General features: G+C 32.6%; 1 long non-coding RNA gene across 1 annotated transcript; it reads right to left on the bottom strand.

Annotated features, from left to right (window-relative positions):
* Window positions 1-6,317: 6,317 nt before the first annotated feature.
* LOC127846393 (uncharacterized) lies at window positions 6,318-8,168 on the bottom strand. Its single transcript, XR_008033492.1, has 3 exons — window positions 8,037-8,168; window positions 7,673-7,834; window positions 6,318-7,416 (listed from the first exon to the last, which is right to left on the bottom strand). It is a non-coding gene; the product is annotated as an uncharacterized LOC127846393 (long non-coding RNA).
* Between the last annotated feature and the right edge of the window lie 10,246 nt (window positions 8,169-18,414).

The raw sequence follows: 18,414 nt of genomic DNA, 5'->3' as shown, positions 1-18,414 counted from the left end.
GCCAAAAAACATATGCATAAGTATAGTTCAATAATTTATAATGGTTAACCTTAACTAAAAACAGAAGCCGATAAATTGCGAGAAAATCAGTGCGTTAGAGACGGTGACATGAAGTGTTTCTTGAGATTTGTAAAGCATCGCATTTGGATACTTACATATATGGACCACAGTATATTTGATTCTCCTGGCAAAATGATCCAATTATCATAATTTTTATAGGTTGTGTATATCATAAACATATTACCATATGTTTATATAAATGTTAAATATTGTTCTTGTCATGCATATGAAATGACTGTTAAGTTGTATAATAATGATTTTCAATGAATAAAATACGTATTATGTTGTTAAGTAAAGAAATCTTGTTTTCTCTTTTTTATTATGTATGTTTGAGCCGTATGGAAAATGTTCCTAAACGGTTTTCTGGGATTTTTCAAAAATAATTTGAACCCTCTTACATATGCCTTGTACTGATTACGTTGGAATATTGGGTGTACATGTGCTTTCTTTCTGAGTTGCGTGTTTCAATGTTCCAATGTCGGGTCTAATTAGTTGGAAAACGTGTCATTCAACCGCAAATGATGTTAGCGACAACTGTTTTTAGTGATTATTTTTCTAAATTCTCCTTTATACACATTTCCATATTATATTCCTAGCTACAGGAAATAAAATATATACGTTTTTACGAACATAAAATTGTATAACACCACATGAGTATTATATATCTGGAGTTATACTACCCTAGAAATCGCAATACAATGGGTAAGCCTATTACTTCACCAAAATAGCATTACTTATTTCATAACGTGTTCTATTACAAATATTTTTCTGCCTGAACGATAAGTTCATGTCAATAAAACACATATTTTGATGTGAATATTAACTTTCTCCGTTGACATAAATAGTGACCCATGCCAGAAAAAAAGGCATATTTCATTTGAAGATTGGATGTTGGACATGGGTTGAAACACCTATTACGGTCAGATAACTCATTTATTTCCTGTAACATATATTCATCCACCAATTCCGGAAATGAGAGGAATAATTTTAATAATTGTTTATATGTAATAAATTTCATAACACGGTGTTGTTGTTGTTGTTTTTGTTCTTTAAAAATATTTTTTTGTTTCCAACTTGTGTGTTTAATGTATTGCATTTCATAATATGCGTTCATCAGTAAAATAATGTCGTGACAAACTTTGTCATTGAATATCAAGGTACACAGGGTTTTCAAAAGCTTAATATACGCACATTATGCTTATTTTTATGCCATGATTGTTCACTTTGTTTTGTCAGGTATAGAGCTGCTTGAAAGGTAACCAATTATATTGTAAAAGTTATAACAAATAGGTAAAATTGTAACTCTAGCAACCGTTGTCGGGACAAACATCAACATATCTTGTCAACAACTGGAATTCCAGACAGTAGTTAGTGGTTTACATGCATACGGTTATTAATGAAAATGCATTTGGGGCGTGTTGAAATATTTATTTACAAAAAAACGTATTGATGAAACTGCTCACAATTATGTAGAAATGTGCTGAAGCAAGCTGTTCTAGATAATTGACACGAACCTTTGCTCGTGGAAATATGGAACTTTGTACATGTTTTCAGTCATATATTAACGTTATTCTGTTTAGTATTGCATTTAAATATGATAATATGCCACAGTTAAGATAGAATGAATTATTTAAAGGAGACAAAGTCTCAGTTGTATCGTATAATTAGCAAACGTCTCTTCTCAGTACTAGGACATAACTAAAAAGTAAAACACTCTATGTTTAACCAGTTAATTACCTACATAACTACGCAAATTAAATGTGTTATAATCGGTATTTTATATTTTCTTTATTCCTACTTACATTTAATGTAAAGATTACTTATGTAGCAATAGCAAATTCACAGTTTTTCGTGTGTAACTTATTGGTTTGAGGAATATAATTCACAATGTTATACTGTAGAACACATATCCTGTGATTGTAAGATGCCTTATTGCCTCGAGGACAAAACGTGTTTTAATCTGTTGAATAAATATTTCAATACAAATAGTAAAAAGCCGCTAACCTTTTAAAATATAGTTTGGGGTTTGGTAGATTAAAGAATGAAAACTGAAATAGTTTTATATTTTAAGTGGTCTTTCTGATAAATTAAAAACAGTGTTTTTTCATGGTTTCGTCTATGATAGGAGAACAGAAAACGTGTTTCTAAACCTGCATATACCAGAATGTCTAGTGACATATCATCAATACGATAACCGTTCTATATTCTATTTACGCCTTCACTGTTTTCATTATCTTCATTTTGGTGGCTCACATCGAACCGGACGAATTAGACCTTCATTTGATTATATAATTGTATTTATTCTAACCAAAACAACTGCGAATGCGCTTATTTTGATAACAAACACATGTTTTGGTCATATATATAATTTCATGTTTGATTTCATAACACCTAGCAATAAATGTAGATTCAAGAGTGACTACACGGTTATTGTAAGATTTGACCACATAACATGGTTTCATACTCCACTTAACACAGACACGACTCTGGTTTAGATGTTTGTCAGATTGTTTGACATTATCAAGTTTCATCAAGATTGAGACATACATCACATTAGAGTTGGAACAGAGTTTTTTCTGAGGGTTGACCCGCATTTGAATAGTGATATATGTTGTCAAGATAAACGAATTTTATCAATGTTGAGATATAAACATGTTTGTAAAACGGTTTTCAACACCCGTTTTAAAATCAACGACACCAATCTGAGTTATATCCAGAATTACCGTTTCTCTACCTGTTATAAAAAGTATATTAACATAATGCGTGTTTCATGAATTCCATTATCCCTTTCTTAATTTCATACTGATGACACCTTTTACGAGTGTTTTTACTGAGAAACAATCAATTGTAAGAACAACAAGCACTTCACAAATTGACGACTCCTTAACCTCAAATAATCAAACATGAAAATATGCATTGCATGAGGTAAAATGTTGAAACGTTGAAACTTTTATCAATATAATCCTCTTGTAAATGAGTTTTATTTTATTCGCATGGACAAAAGTAACGAAGAAGTTAATCTTATTTAGATCCGTTGTTCCAAGGTCAATGGATAATTAATTGCTCTGACTCAAACTTGACAAGAGGGAAATTGCCTATGGAAACATCTCCAGGAACAGCTTACACATCGACATGTGAGAGCTGTCCAACATGTAATTACAAAGTATTCAAACTGCATATAAACGTGTCAATAGGTCACATAATTTCTTAAAACATCATTTTAAAACTTCGTTATTCATAAGCAACAATTTATCAGACAATTATTTGTTTATGTATAGAAAATGTGAACAAAATGTTTCGTAATAGTAATGTGTCTGGAATAAACTGACTTAAAGGGATCTTTTCACGTTTTGGTAAATTGACAAAATTGAAAAAAGTTGTTTTAGATTCGCAAATGTTCGTTTTAGTTATGATATTTGTGAGGAAACAGTAATACTGAACATTTACCATGGTCTTATATAGCCAGTATATGCATCTTTTGACAATTTAAAAACCTGAAAATTATAAAGCGTTGCAACGCGAAACGATTGTTGAATAATTTGGAGAGTTCTGTTGTTGTCGTTTAATTTTGTGAAACTACAAAGATTGCTTATATAAACTATTAAATACGTCTTTCATACATATTTGGCAGGATGGCCGAGCGGTCTAATTGGTTTTACTTCAGGACTCCGGGGGTCACTGGTTCGAGCCCTACTGCGGGTTACTTTTTTCCTTTTTTTAATGTTATTCTTGATGTTTTACTAGAGCTTTTTAGATCCAATTTTTTTAACATTTATCAATATAAAGCATTTTATGACAAACTTCAAAACATGCCAAAATCTGTGAAAAGGCCCCTTTAATTCAACAGCAGAAAAACGTTGGTGATAGGTATCGAATTCATTTTCGGGTTTGCAAACCACCTGCTCTTTTTATGCACTTTTATTTTGCAACAGAATGTCAAACAGCCCTGACGTCATTAAAGAACATATTTTTTTCCCACGAAAAATAAAATAATATGTTTAACTTAAAGTTAATTAATATCAAGGAGATGAACACATTTAGTTCTAATATAAAAAGCAAATATTTATTTCGTATTTTAATTCTTCAATAAAAGCACACACATTAATTTAGTTTATAAAGCATTATTTCCAGACTTTGACGTAGATAAACAATCGTTGCCAAACGCTTTTCGAATACGGCTTTATCGCGGGAATAATAGTTTTCACAGTCTTCTGATACTTTGAAAGTAATTTGGAAATTAAGAATGTTTCAGAGCACCTATTAAATTACTATTGCAATATCAAAAGCGTATGCTGCAAGTGGTTGAACAACTACGTTTGATGTTTAAAAGAATTAGCCTTTTATTGTTTATAAGTGTGATACATTTCAATGAAAACGTTGAAATAACGAGAAAATAATTATTACTTATGTAAACTATAATTAATTTCTCAAGAATTGTCCATGAAGTCAAACATTTGTCCAATCTGTTTTCGTTTGAACATTTTAAATTACGTTTTATTTGTATTCCGTTTTTGAACTTGGAATGTGACCTAAGGCAATGACCCCAATACACATGTGAAGTTTAAATTGAATGTGTTTAATGAAAACATTGATATTATCATCCTTAACGTTTATCGTAACCAATTGCCTAAGAACAAAACGTGGCATGACTCGGCTAAAATGCAGTTAGGCGTTATACACCTTAATCAGAGAGCACACACTTTGATCCTTAACACATATTATATTTATAATATTTTAATAAATAAATATTTATATAAATATATTTATAACTATAAACTTTGTTTCTTTCAAAACACATGTGTACATTTGAAACCGAACACATATAGTCAAAATACATGTTACCTGATCCAATTTGATAATTGAAATTCTGCTTAATTTCCTGCCAGAGTCCGAGTTTGTATTAAATGCTTTAAGTAGAAACAGTGATATGAAGATGGCTCACGTTTACCTAAAAGAGATAATTACGCAGACGCATGTTCCGACGGCATTCATAGTTGTATAGTTGATACGAAGCAGGGTGTCGACTATTAAAACTAGTATAGCTTCATTATTTACGTAACTATAAATAGTTTAAAAACCTGCATGTAAGCACTTTCTTAATTTGCTGTCTCGACATGCTTTTCTTGTACTGACAATTACATATTTAGTTTAGCCGTACACATGTGGCGAATCAGTATGCTAAGTGGTACCAGTTGTTGTTGCACGCCGGTGGCAACTGTAGTATTTGTTGCTACTAATGTGATTTAAACTTAAGTGTTATTGTGAACAAAACCCATTTTTTTAACTAGAAAAACCTGTGTTGTAGCAGCGTTTACCATACTGATTTGATACATGTGCTTGACATGTGGTCGCATGTGTTTCTTGTCTGAAATATTTATTGCTGTTTGTTGCAAAATGTAATAATTTGATTAATTTACACTAGCCGAATCAGTCAGCTCCGACTATTGATAGACATTGATTATGACTTTGATGGAACAGTTGCCTAACCAAGCACATACAGCTATAACATAAATAATTCACACCATACACTATATAATGATAAAGCGTTATAATCAACGTGCTTGTACAAAGGGCACTAGAATACTTGCACACGATTGTCAATAATGAAATCCTATATAAAAACCACCTTCGGCAATGAAGCGCAAATATCTTCTGGTTAGAAAGAAACATTCGCAGTACCAAAAGGCTGTATTAATAAAATACAACATAGGGCAAGATAACTATTTTGTTTGCAATTATTGGTCAATGGCTACATAGCATTTTTCTGATTTCATTAATTCTATAAGCGGTTTTAACACGTAATCAGGTAGCGCGTTGCAAACCCCGTATAAATCTTTAAGCAACGATGATAAGTATAAATGGATACAAATCAAAGCTTTAAAATATAAATAAAGTATTTTGTGTATCGACAACTGTTCTTGATGTGTATCGTAAAAGGCTAGACGTTCAAGTGCATGTGTTTTTAATAGCATAAGTAAACAGTAGCAAGCATAAATAACATATGTTGTTTGCCATTTTGGATAATTACACCATGATAATTAAACCATAACATTGTATTGATATAAACGTTAACTGATCCTCAATATAGAATGTGATTGATAAAAGTCACATCTTAAACGATGTCGACTATGTATTTTGATATTTAATATTATAGAAAAAAAGTAACGTATTTCAATTTGTATATTTACTTATGATTTCTCATTCAACAAACATAAAACCTTCATACACTTATTACAAATATAGATCAATGCAATTAAGATACGTCCACATTTTATGAACTTTCAAATAAGTCTCCAAATGAAGCGGATACGTAATATTGTAAAATATCCTCTTCAAAGTACTTGAGCCCGAATAGTTACATAATTTGAATCATCTATATTTTTCGCTTGTAATGGTTAATTATTACAATTGCAACAATAGCACGAGTCGTTTTTGTTGTCTTTAATTATAGGCTATGTACGTCGGGAGTGCCAAATTGTTAATTCGTTGTATCAATGTTAAGAATAACACATAATTCAGTAAATGTGTTATTTATTTGGGGAAGTTTTGGCAATCTATTTCCATACATAAATGAACATTTCGAATATCATTTATTTGTGAGTTTCATTTTTTAGTTTAAGTGTAAACTATTAAATGACCACATTTTACCTTATGGCTTTGTTTGCATATACATTGTTAAAGAAAATAGCGCAAATTCAGGACACGAAGACAATTTTTTATGATGATTGGAAAAATGGAACTCCAGAATCCGTATTGAGAGATGAATTCTTGTCAAGGACCTCGTTACATAAAACTCATAATGTGTGTAAGCCAGAAAGTTACAGATGTTAACACATGCCTATATCTAAACTGAATGTTGATATAAATGGATAATGCCAATACTTGATTGAATAAATCACCATTGAGCAGAACAAAAATGCAATAATGGACAAAGATTAGAAAGAACAAATGTGAAAAACAATTGTCTGAGGATATATTCTGTGTGTCATCACTTAACTGTTTATCTTTAGCAACAATATTGAAATGATATGTTATCTTTCTTCAGTTGGTTATTCATTTCCTCATTATCACATGCCAAAAGACATTGAACGTTAACTATAAACTTTTTTTCTTCCATGGAACGTTTCACATGAAGGCTTCCATAATTTTAATACATTTGTTGCCGTATTGTTACATGCTGATGTCGGCGAAGGATCGAAAGCTCTTCGTGAATCTCAGAGTGTCGATGCCGTTCATACTTTATTCTCGTTTCACCTGACATAAAACTCGTGAACAACATATTATAATAACATTTGTACGTTACAACACCAAACCTCTATGACCAGAATATTTACCATACGTTGCCATCACGTTAACCTGAATTTAAAAATCGAAAAACATTAGTCGTCTTTTTAAGCAGCTCAAATTCAAGGCAACACGATAACATTATATACAACAAAGAAATAAGACCGTCTCAAGACCAAAACGACTTATGAAACAACACGCAAACGTTATCTAAAATTATATTGTAATTCAAGTGCTTCAGGTCTGACCTTCAACATGAATAGTATTACGAATTGACCTCTTTTCAAACGTTTCGATCACGTATTTTCACAACATCTTAATCAATTACCTTCAATGCTTTGCGTTGCCTGTTATCTTTGCATAATATCTGCCATCGTATTGTTTATGTTATTTGTTATCTAACATCAAACAAATCATGTCTACATGGAAGCACGGGATGTTTTTATAAAAAACTACGCAACGTATAGGAGCAAGCACCATCAAGCCTCTCCTGAAAAAATGAATTAAAACAATAAACAAAATCGATTAAATCATAAATGGAAATCATTCATGACCCAAATCAGAAGAAAATATATCAATTTTAATGCTTAAGAAATGCTTCCACTTATTGCCCAAAACAAGCCGACATTATGACAGACAGAAATTCATATCATCTTACAAAATCCACGCAAATGAAAACGCTACATACTTACCCGATAAGATCCCGTTATGTTAATTCATCCTCTTTACGTCCATCCCAACACCAAACACCACGCCGCTTGCTATTTTTAGAGCTGATTAATTGATTGTACCATTTTATGTCTAAACCGGTAAAGACTTAAAGGCTACACTCCACTAAATGATAACTGTAGAAAACTGTAGTAATGACTCTCCGAAGATCCCTTAGCAAAATTAAAATGTGTGTGTATCTTAACGTCCTCCATGTTAGTCGAATCGCAAATGATGTTTCATCCTATAGTATGCTATATATATATAAAATAAAATAAAGAAAGAATATTTGATAAGAAACTATACCATATGTAATGTAATTTATATTTTAATTGCATTATTACCCACCTCGTTTATACATCTACGTACTCTATTGCTCATATTGAAAATGATTATTTCTAACTTCTATATGTGTTGAAGCTACTTGAAATATGTTATCTATATTGTATAATCAAGAAAGAACATGAAATAAGACGCTACTTGAAATATGATATCTATAATGTATATATATATAATCAAGAAAGAATATGTAATAAGAACCATACCATATGAATGTAATCCATCATTTTTATATAATGTTGCACGCCTCGTCTATACATTTATGCACTTTTTTGCTCATGTATCCAAGTCAAACATGAATTGAGTTGAAATAAAAGGTTTTTTACTTGACTTGACTTTATCAAAGCCAATAGATGTTAAATGCTTGCGAAAACTATTAAACATTAATTAAGACTGAATCAATGTAATTTGCTGATGTTTATTTGATCAGATTATAGATTATGAATCGAAATAATTTCAAACTGCGAAAACTAAATAATTGACAATAAGTTAATTGCATTATAAAAAAGTGCAAACTTGTGTATGAATTTATATAAAAATTTTATGGTAAAATTTGTCTTAAACTTCGAATAAAATACGAATGTATCTAATAGATACCCACATTGGTTGCATTAATATTTAAAATCAAAGTGTATGGAGCTGCATATTGCCAGGGCAATTTAACAAATATTTTCTAAAATTAACTTTTTTATAAATAATAAATTCGTTAAAATAGGACGATAATTTTGTTGTGAAGAAAAATGGTTAAAATAATTGTTTACAAAACAACAACTCTGAATGAAAATTATTGCAGAGAAATATTGTTATCAAGGCATGAACTAAAACTTTCTTTGAGCTGGAGCTGTAATAGCTTAAGTAGAAGCAGCTCGAAAACTGCATCATCATAATGTAAAATGCAAGTTATGATGCGTTATGCTTGCGAGATATTTGTTAGTTCAAATTAGGGCTGTAACGCATATGAGATAAGACTTCGTGTAATGGTAATATTTGTTAAAAACACAAACTTATCTCACAACGTCAACAGATTGTGAACTATTTATATATATATAATTTAAGAAATCATGTAGACATTCTAATGTCGTTATACATATATGCCATTAAGAATGTTGCACTTACAAATCTTAAACAGTTTTTAGAAATAGAAAACTATTTAAACTAGTACACCATAACATGGATCGTTTCACGTCGTATTTATGGTATATTTCTCATTTACCAGAAGTGGCAATGTTTGATAAAAGCTGAAATATCGGCATCCTTAAATGTTGTTTATACGTTAATATAAAAGGCAGACTATGCAATTTAAACCAATAGCACTTTTCGACCAGGATACGAGTTCATTTCTCGCTAAAGCGAATTCGAATTGTAGTGTAGTATTGGTTATTATCCAATAGGCAATGCTAATCAATTTTATTCCGACGAAGATAACCGTTAGTTGTTGTGTTTTCACACTAACGGCCAGGTGTGAAGTGTCGGAAAATTTTGAGGCTCATTAATTAATTTTGATTTTGTCATGATTATCTTCTGACAGATTACATGTTCAAGTTTATCTTAGTAGTTTTGATTACCAATTAGCAACTTTTCATTACTAAAATGATTCCGTGTGACGTGTTAAAATACCAACTTTTTATACAAATTGCACCAGTTCACCCTTTCTGGTTTTGCACTAAAGGTATATGTATAATTGTTTCATAAACGTTTCTATATTGAAGGAATGAAATACTCGTTTTGAATGTCTGTCAGTTTTGCAGTTGAGTCCTGCATAACAAAACACGATTAGGGTGAATAAATTATAAAGACATTATAAGAAAATCTATTTTACCTGATTGGCGGATTATCGGTTTCACTTTGTGTCGAGTTTTTTCTCACAAAGCATCATGTATAGAAAACTGTAATTTGTCATTGTATATTGCAGATTATTATGTATATAAGCTGTATATGGTACTTTATGGCGTGTTAAATTAATGTCCTACTTTAATATCATGGCGTGTGTTTCCTTCATTGCCCGATAGAACGATCCCAAACATTATCAGGTGGATGATAAATAACCATAAAATGCACGTTTAAATTGCTTTAAATTGTAATAACTACTTCATCATGCAAAAGGTCAGTGTGGGGCTAATGTTGTCGATCAAGAGAATTATAACATGGTCGAGATGACGTTTTTTGACATAAAATGTATTTGCAAAACAATGTGGAATGCATTATCTGTACAAAAGCTAATTTAAAATGATAAGCATGCAAGTTGCAGATTGCTGGTTGATGTTAATTAGCTCTCTGAGACTATTCACTCGAAAGCGTTCTTGGTAACAGTCAATATGCACTGGTTCTATAGGTGATATATGCAACTGTGGAAATGGATTACGTACTACATTAACATGTATATCAACTTTTGTAAGAGAGCACTGAAGCATGTCAATGCTGAAATTAATTAAACGCCAAATGATATTTAAAACTAAATAATATTATGTTCACTTTGTAATTTTTTTACCCATCTATATAACAATAAAAGAGGGTATAAATTGACTTCAAGAAAAATCGTTTTCTCCAAAGACGAAAAAGTAATTACAAAACCTTACTATTTAAATTCTTTATATTTATATTGTAGATGATTGTAATTAAAATATTATTGTAAATTTCAAAGGTTACTAAAATATATTTGTCACGTTTGCTGCATACCATTATATTTACTATAAGGCTTTTCGACGCGTGTGTTCATAGTTAAACACTTATACAAATTAGTTAATAAGATTGTTTGAATAATGCTTTACTGCCACTTCTTGAAGGTAAAAGCTGACAGTGATAAAAAAGCGAAAGTAATTGCTTTTGGGTAGATGATTTGGATTTGAACTTAAATAGTACGCATATCACGGTATTATAATTAATTTAGTTAAAAGAGTAAATTTTATATGAAAGGTACAAAATGAATAGTGGAATAATCGTGTCTTGGTACATATAAGGTTATATTTTTACACAAATAGGGGGCTCAATCATAACCGATAGACGTTACACAGCATATTGAATAAAATCGTAGTTGAAAAACAAAGAATATATAACCAGCGTGAACATCAGCTGTACCAGCAGGAGCAAACAAACATATCATAGAACAAGATCCTTTATTGTCTTAGACACGACAAATTCACAATATACACTACAAAACAATTACGCAAACGTGCAAATAAAATCTCAGGGCACGGTCTTGCATGGGACGGTCAATATATGTATTTCACCAAAAATACAATTTACATATTTATGTTTCATAATTACTTTTCCCTTTTTACTGTAAACCGTCGAAATTAAATACATATACTAACATGTACTATGTCGGTATCTTAAATATGTTTACAAAATATTTACCATGTAAGCTGCGTTCTTTAGCTTGTATACCTGCAATTGTAGTATTGCGATTTTTGTTGTGTAATTGTTTTCACAACAATTTAGTGGCGTGAGAATATGTTCCAATGGGTCTGATATACATGTGTCACGTCTTCATATTTATTTTATGCTTTCCGGTGGTTTATAGAGAAAAATCAGTGAATTAAAACTGATAAGTTCACTGTTTCAAACAGAGAAAATGAACAGCGATAATTTTCACTGTTTGCTTGAAATGACGTATTATTTTACGCAATGACGTCATTATCCCAGCAAAATTCTTTAGTTAAACTCTAAAACAATGTATACAAACTGTGGAAAAAGCATGAAATAAAAAGAAAATTTGTTGGATTCGGTTGAATATCGATTTTAATACACCCGTGATCATAGAAAAAAATAATTTCACTCGTGGCTATGCCACTCGTGACAATATTATTTTCTATGATTACTCGTGAATTAAAATCGATAATCAACCGAATCCAACAAATATCCTCTTTTTATTTCTATACTATCGGTTCACTTCCCGGTACTTCAAAAGCTAAATTTTATTATAAAGGGACTTATTGATAGTATTCTCCCCTAACACAGACCCAAATTTACATAACACACGTTCAACACACAAGTGTACGTAGTTGCAGATATATGCTGCTGACAACTTTACAATGTAAAAAAAAAACATCCTTAAAATTCTAGTCGGACTCGAACACAGTCATACAAAAAAGAATACATTTTGATGACTAGAAATGGCGCGTCAGAGGCCGACGCTTATCCCCACGCCGCATGTTTGACCCAGGGGCGCCCCATGGTTGGTAATGGGTCCATGCATAGTTGAGATTGACCGTATTGTCATAAGAGAAGTTCAGTATCAATTTGAAGTGAATCGGTGTAGAAATGAAAAAAATATAGTAAAAGACAATTTTGGAAGGGTGTGGCCTATTATGGGAGGGGCGCCCCAGGGTTGGTAAAGGGGCCATATATAGTTGAGATTGACCGTATTGTCATAAGAGATGTTTAGTATGAATTTAAAGTGAATCGGTATAGAAATGAAGAAATTATAGTAAAAGGCAATTTTGGGTGGGCGTGGCCTATGTGGGCGGGCGCCCCAGGGTTGGTAATGGCGCCATGCATAGTTGAGATTGACTGTATTGTCATAAAAGGGGTTCAGTATCAATTTGAAGTGAATCGGTGTAGAAATGAAGATATTACAGTAAAAGGCAATTTTGGGTTTGCGTGGCCTTTGTGGGCGGGGCGCCCCAGGGTTGGTTATGGGGCCATACATAGTTGAGATTAACTGTATTGTCATAAGAGAGGTTCAGTACAAATTTTAAGTCAATCGGTTTAGAGATGAAGAAATTATAGTAAAAGGCAATTTTAGGTGGGCATGGCCTATGTGGGCGGGGCGCCCTAGGGTTGGTAATGGGGCCATGCATAGTTGAGATTAACTGTATTGTCATAAGAGAGGTTCAGTTTCAATTTGAAGTGAATCGGTGCAGAAATGAAGAAATTATAGTAAAAGGCAAATTTGGGTGGGCGTGGCCTATTATGGGCGGGGCACCCAAGGGTTGGTAATGGCGCCATGCATAGTTGAGATTGACTGTATTGTAATAAAAGAGGTTCAGTATCAATTTGAAGTGAATCGGTGTAGAGATAAAGAAATTATAGTAAAAGGCAATTTTGGGAGGGCATGGCCTATGTGGGCGGGGCGCCCCAGGGTTGGTAATGGGGCCATGCATAGTTGAGATTAACTGTATTGTCATAAGAGAGGTTCAGTATCAATTTGAAGTGAATCGGTGTAGAAATGAAGAAATTATAGTAAAAGGCAATTTTGGGTGGGCGTGGCCTATGTGGGCGGGGCGCCCCAGGGTTGGTAATGGCGCCATGCATAGTTGAGATTGACTGTATTGTGAATCAGTGTAGAAATGAAGAAATTAGAGTAAAAGGATATATTGGGTTTGCGTGGCCTATGTGGGTGTGGCCTATTATGGGCGGGGCGCTCCAGGGTTGGTAATGGGGCCATACATAGTTGGGATTGACCGTATTGTCATTAGAGAAGTTCAGTATCAATTAGAAGGTAATCGGTGTAGAAATGAAGAAATCATAGTAAAAGGCACTTTTGGGTGGGCGTGGCCTATTATGGGCGGGGCGCACCAGGGTTGGTAATGGGGCCTTACATAGTTGAGATTTACCGTATTGTCATAAAAGATGTTCAGTATCAATTTGAAGTAAATCGGTGTAGAAATGAAGAAATCATAGTAAAAGGCAATTTTGGGTGGGTGTGGCCTATGTGGGCGGGGCGCCCCAGGGTTGGTAATGGCGCCATGCATAGTTGAGATTGACAGTATTGTCATAATTTATCGGCACACGCGATAAGATCCTCCGACGAGCCAGATCCATTCTCCATCCACGTCACCAACCTATTATTCGAATAATTCTATTTATCATGTCACATTTACAACATTCGTTGAAATGTTTCTAAAATATCTAGTTTTCGAGTACTTTGTGTTGAAATATTTAATATGTGAAACAACACGCGCGAACAAAATCGTCACGTCATGCAAAGCGCTTAGGCTAGCTTCCATCTTTTTAAACAACACAGAAATCGAGTTTATCGTTATAAAGTCAGTACACAAAGACGAAATTATGCTGTTTAAATAATTCTGTTTAAACAAACATTACTTTACATGCATTTGGTATTTTATAAATAGAAAAAAAACGTATATTTGTTAAAAGAAAATAGTAAAGGCATGCGCATGGGCGGTGAGCGACTGGTGGATATTCGAGGTGGTCAACTAGCCTAATAACTTTTGGGCTATTAGGTTACTTGGTTATCAGGCTGATTTAAAGGCATGTGACAGGATAAGATAAGTTCGCAGAATATGAGCTTGAGTCTTATTGGCAGCATAAGCCAATGTTTTGACATGAATGATACTTACTTTGTGAAAAGTGGGAGAACGCTCCGCTATCCGAAAAATGGCTATTTCTTGTATGCAATTCACATGCCCAAAACCAATATTACTAATATTGCATGTATAAGAAACAGAGAATCTGTATGTTAGCCCATGTAACTAGACAATACACCAAAGGTAATCTCATTGAATGATAAACACAGACGTCTACAAATGCAACTAAATGGCGGAACACATGTTATATTTCTACCGGATGTTCCTGCTGAAGATTCAATAGTATATTTACTTTGTCAATGTTTGGCTTGCTGACCTGGCGTGTGTTGTTTTTTTCGTGAAAATTGTTGTTTTATGGTTCTCTTTCTGTGTAAGTATGTATATTCCAGTATGTGATGACTCTTTCATAAAAGTTTTAAAGCATTCTAAGATAGTATTATATGCAGAAATATGAGTATGACATGGTCGAGATGAATTATTGTCACAATATTTAATGTTTAAATAATTGTGGAATGCATTCTCTGTACAAAAGCAAATTTGAAATGATAAGCATGCCCGTTCCAGCTGCGGTTGATGTTAATTAGCTCTCTGAGCATATCCACTCGATAATGAATACGATACTAATAAGTATGCACAGTTTCTATAGATGATATCTGCATCTAAGAATATCTATACTTACGACAAAAACATGCAAATATGTTAAACTTGTATATTGGAGAACCGATGCATTTCAATGCTAACATTAACTAAACAGCGATATGATAGTTACATTAAAACAATGTTCTTTTCATTTTGTAATTGGTTCACCGATCTATATAACAGTGGAGATAAAAGTTTATTAAAAGAAAAGTCGTTTTCTTCAAAGACGAAAACGCAATGTTTCAAAGGCATATTAGACGAATATACGTTTTGTAGTCGAAACTTCTTACTTTAAGTTCAGCATACAACATTCACTACACATTATTAAACAATCAATATGTTCTTATATTAATAATTTTAATTATTGCAATAATATTTTTCCAGCTATGATGATGTTTGCTTTTGAATTATCTTGCATCAAATATCGCATGTTGTGTTTTATCAATGAATCAGTTTTATCAAAAAAGTTCTTACGGTTGTGTTGCAAGATAATCTGCAAGCCAGGTATATACAATCATGTGAATTTTACACGATTACTACGTTCTTAGGTATACAGGCGGCTTAATTTTATGGAAATAGACATATCAACACCATAACACGAGTTCGTGTTTAAAATTGTATTCAGTTTACTGCGCACCTCAGGTAACTGTAAGGTTCACCCAACTGGTACGTCATACATTTTCACTCGAGTTTGTTCATTCATAATTGATAGACGTTCAACAGCCTGTTAAATACTAACCGTAGATGAAAAACAAAGACCATATAACCAACCCGAACATCAGCTGTACCAGCAGAAGGAAACACGCATATCATAGAACTAAGTCCTTTATTGTCTTAGACACGACAAATCCACAATATACACTTAAACAAAGTTATGTTATTATTTGTGTTATCCTGATGAAGGGAAGAAAAATATGTATTTTTGTTGGATTTATCATACAATATACACTACACAAACAATAACGCAAACTCAAACAATCACATGCAAATACAAACTCAGCGCACCGCCTTGTATGGGACAGTCAATATATGCATTCTAACAACAATACAATTTACATATTTATGTTTCATAATTACTTCTTTTGTATTCAACAACTTTAAAGACCGTTTGTCGTTTTCGTATGCTGCTGCAAACAAAATTCTCGTTAACTGCATCTGCGCAACTCGATCATCTGATGTATGCATCCAATTAGGTTCGGATGCGTTTCTGGTTAAACGCTGCGATTGCGCTTAATGGCGATAACATACATAAAGTTCCGACCGGTGTAGGACTCATTCTACTGAACGTAATATCGTTTCATCTTGTAAGTGATAACAGTCTGTATCACGCTCGTAGCTCATTTTTGTGAAAAATAAGCAAGATTTTAAGTGCAAAGATACACTGCGACTTATATTGTATGTAGAATTTTACAAATTGAACACGTGCAAGGTTGATCCGAGTTTTCTTTGCGCCATGTTTGAATTATTTGTTTTTCGTCTTCTTGAGGCCATATTTGATTAATATGCTGCTATCATGTCGACAACATGTGCCACCTATAAAAAGTAGCATGTTGTCATGCTGTTATGATAGGTTCTCAGAATTTGAGCTTAAGTCTTATTGGCAGCATATGCCAATGTTTTGACATTAAGGATACTTACTTTGTGAAATGTGAGAGAACGCTCCGTAAGCCTAAAAAATCATATGTATGGAATACTCTTGCCCAAAACCAATATTCCCAATGTTGCAATTATAAGAAACACAGACTATCTGCATGTTATCCCATGTAACTAAATAATACATCGAAGGTAATCTCATTGAATGATAAAGACAGGCATATGTTACTTGATTGATTCATTACACGAATATTGCTAATAAAATACGTATGTCCAAATTTATCGTCTTGAATTAGACATCCTTGTGTTGTGAATTGAGTTTAATGGTAGAATGACGGCCAAAAAGAACACAACCCATATTTACATCACGTACATTAACATATTGTAGTGTTAAAGATGTGTAAAGTGGTTAAATAGAAGAGGTAAATTAATAAATTGATGCACATACCTGATAGATATCTCGTAAGAACATATGCATTACCGATTATTTAATGATATGTTTATGCGACATTAAATTAACGAAAATGTATTCATTAACGCTTAGATAATTTTAACATAACAGTATACAAAACCGATCACATCGCATAGCTTTTTACAAAGACGCTACAAAAGCAACTAAATGGGTATAATGACTAGCACTGATGCGATTAAATTAAATTAACGTGTTTCTGGTCGCTTTGTTGGGTAATTGACACCCTATAAACCCAGTCTTCCGATTTTATGTTTTCAGACATATAACATATCGTGCAACGTCAACTTCAATTACATTCAGTTTATGTAGATTTATTTTCAGCGTTTAATCTTCTCATAATATTGGCATCGTATAGTTCATGTTAGTCATTATCTAACATCAAAACGGTTGTGTCAACATTTATGTACGGGATGTTATTATCAAACCCCAGAGAGAATCAAACATGAAATTACGAATAAGATCTCTTTGATAACATTATTGGCTTCAAAACGGACAAATACATGTTAGAATTTTCACCGGATGTATATGCTGGAGATCCAATATTATATTTACTTTGTCAATGTCTGGTTAGCTCTCCTGGCGTTTTTTTATTTGCGTTGCGCTTCGCGAAAATATGTTGTGTTATGGTTCTTACTTAATTCTTAAGTTCTCAGAAATCTTAAATTTAAAATAAAAGAAACAGTTTATGCATCAAAAGAGAAAAGAATAATAAATTTCCCCAGAAATAAAAGGTTATTTCGTTGTTAAATAGCATAACATACTTACTATTGTAATTAGTCAAACAATACAAAATATATAATAATGTAAAAACGTTTTAACATCCAGCTTTAGGGATGTTTAAAAAAGTGTCTATAAATCCCTGTTTCTGTTCATTGTCCGTGGTTTCCTCCGTCCGTAAAAACTGAAATGATTTGAAAGTACATACCATATAACTTGATCTTGGAATTTACTAAAGATTATGGCAAAAACCTTAATATAAAATATCGTGTGCGGTTTATGTAGGACCTGTTGGTATTTCCAAGAGGTCAAACGTAAGGTCACTCTTAATCA

Source organism: Dreissena polymorpha, chromosome 9 (genome assembly GCF_020536995.1).
Source record: "Dreissena polymorpha isolate Duluth1 chromosome 9, UMN_Dpol_1.0, whole genome shotgun sequence".
Taxonomy (NCBI): Eukaryota; Metazoa; Mollusca; class Bivalvia; order Myida; family Dreissenidae; genus Dreissena; species Dreissena polymorpha.
Note: the sequence above shows the minus strand (reverse complement) of the source record. Positions and strands in the feature narration are given on the sequence as shown.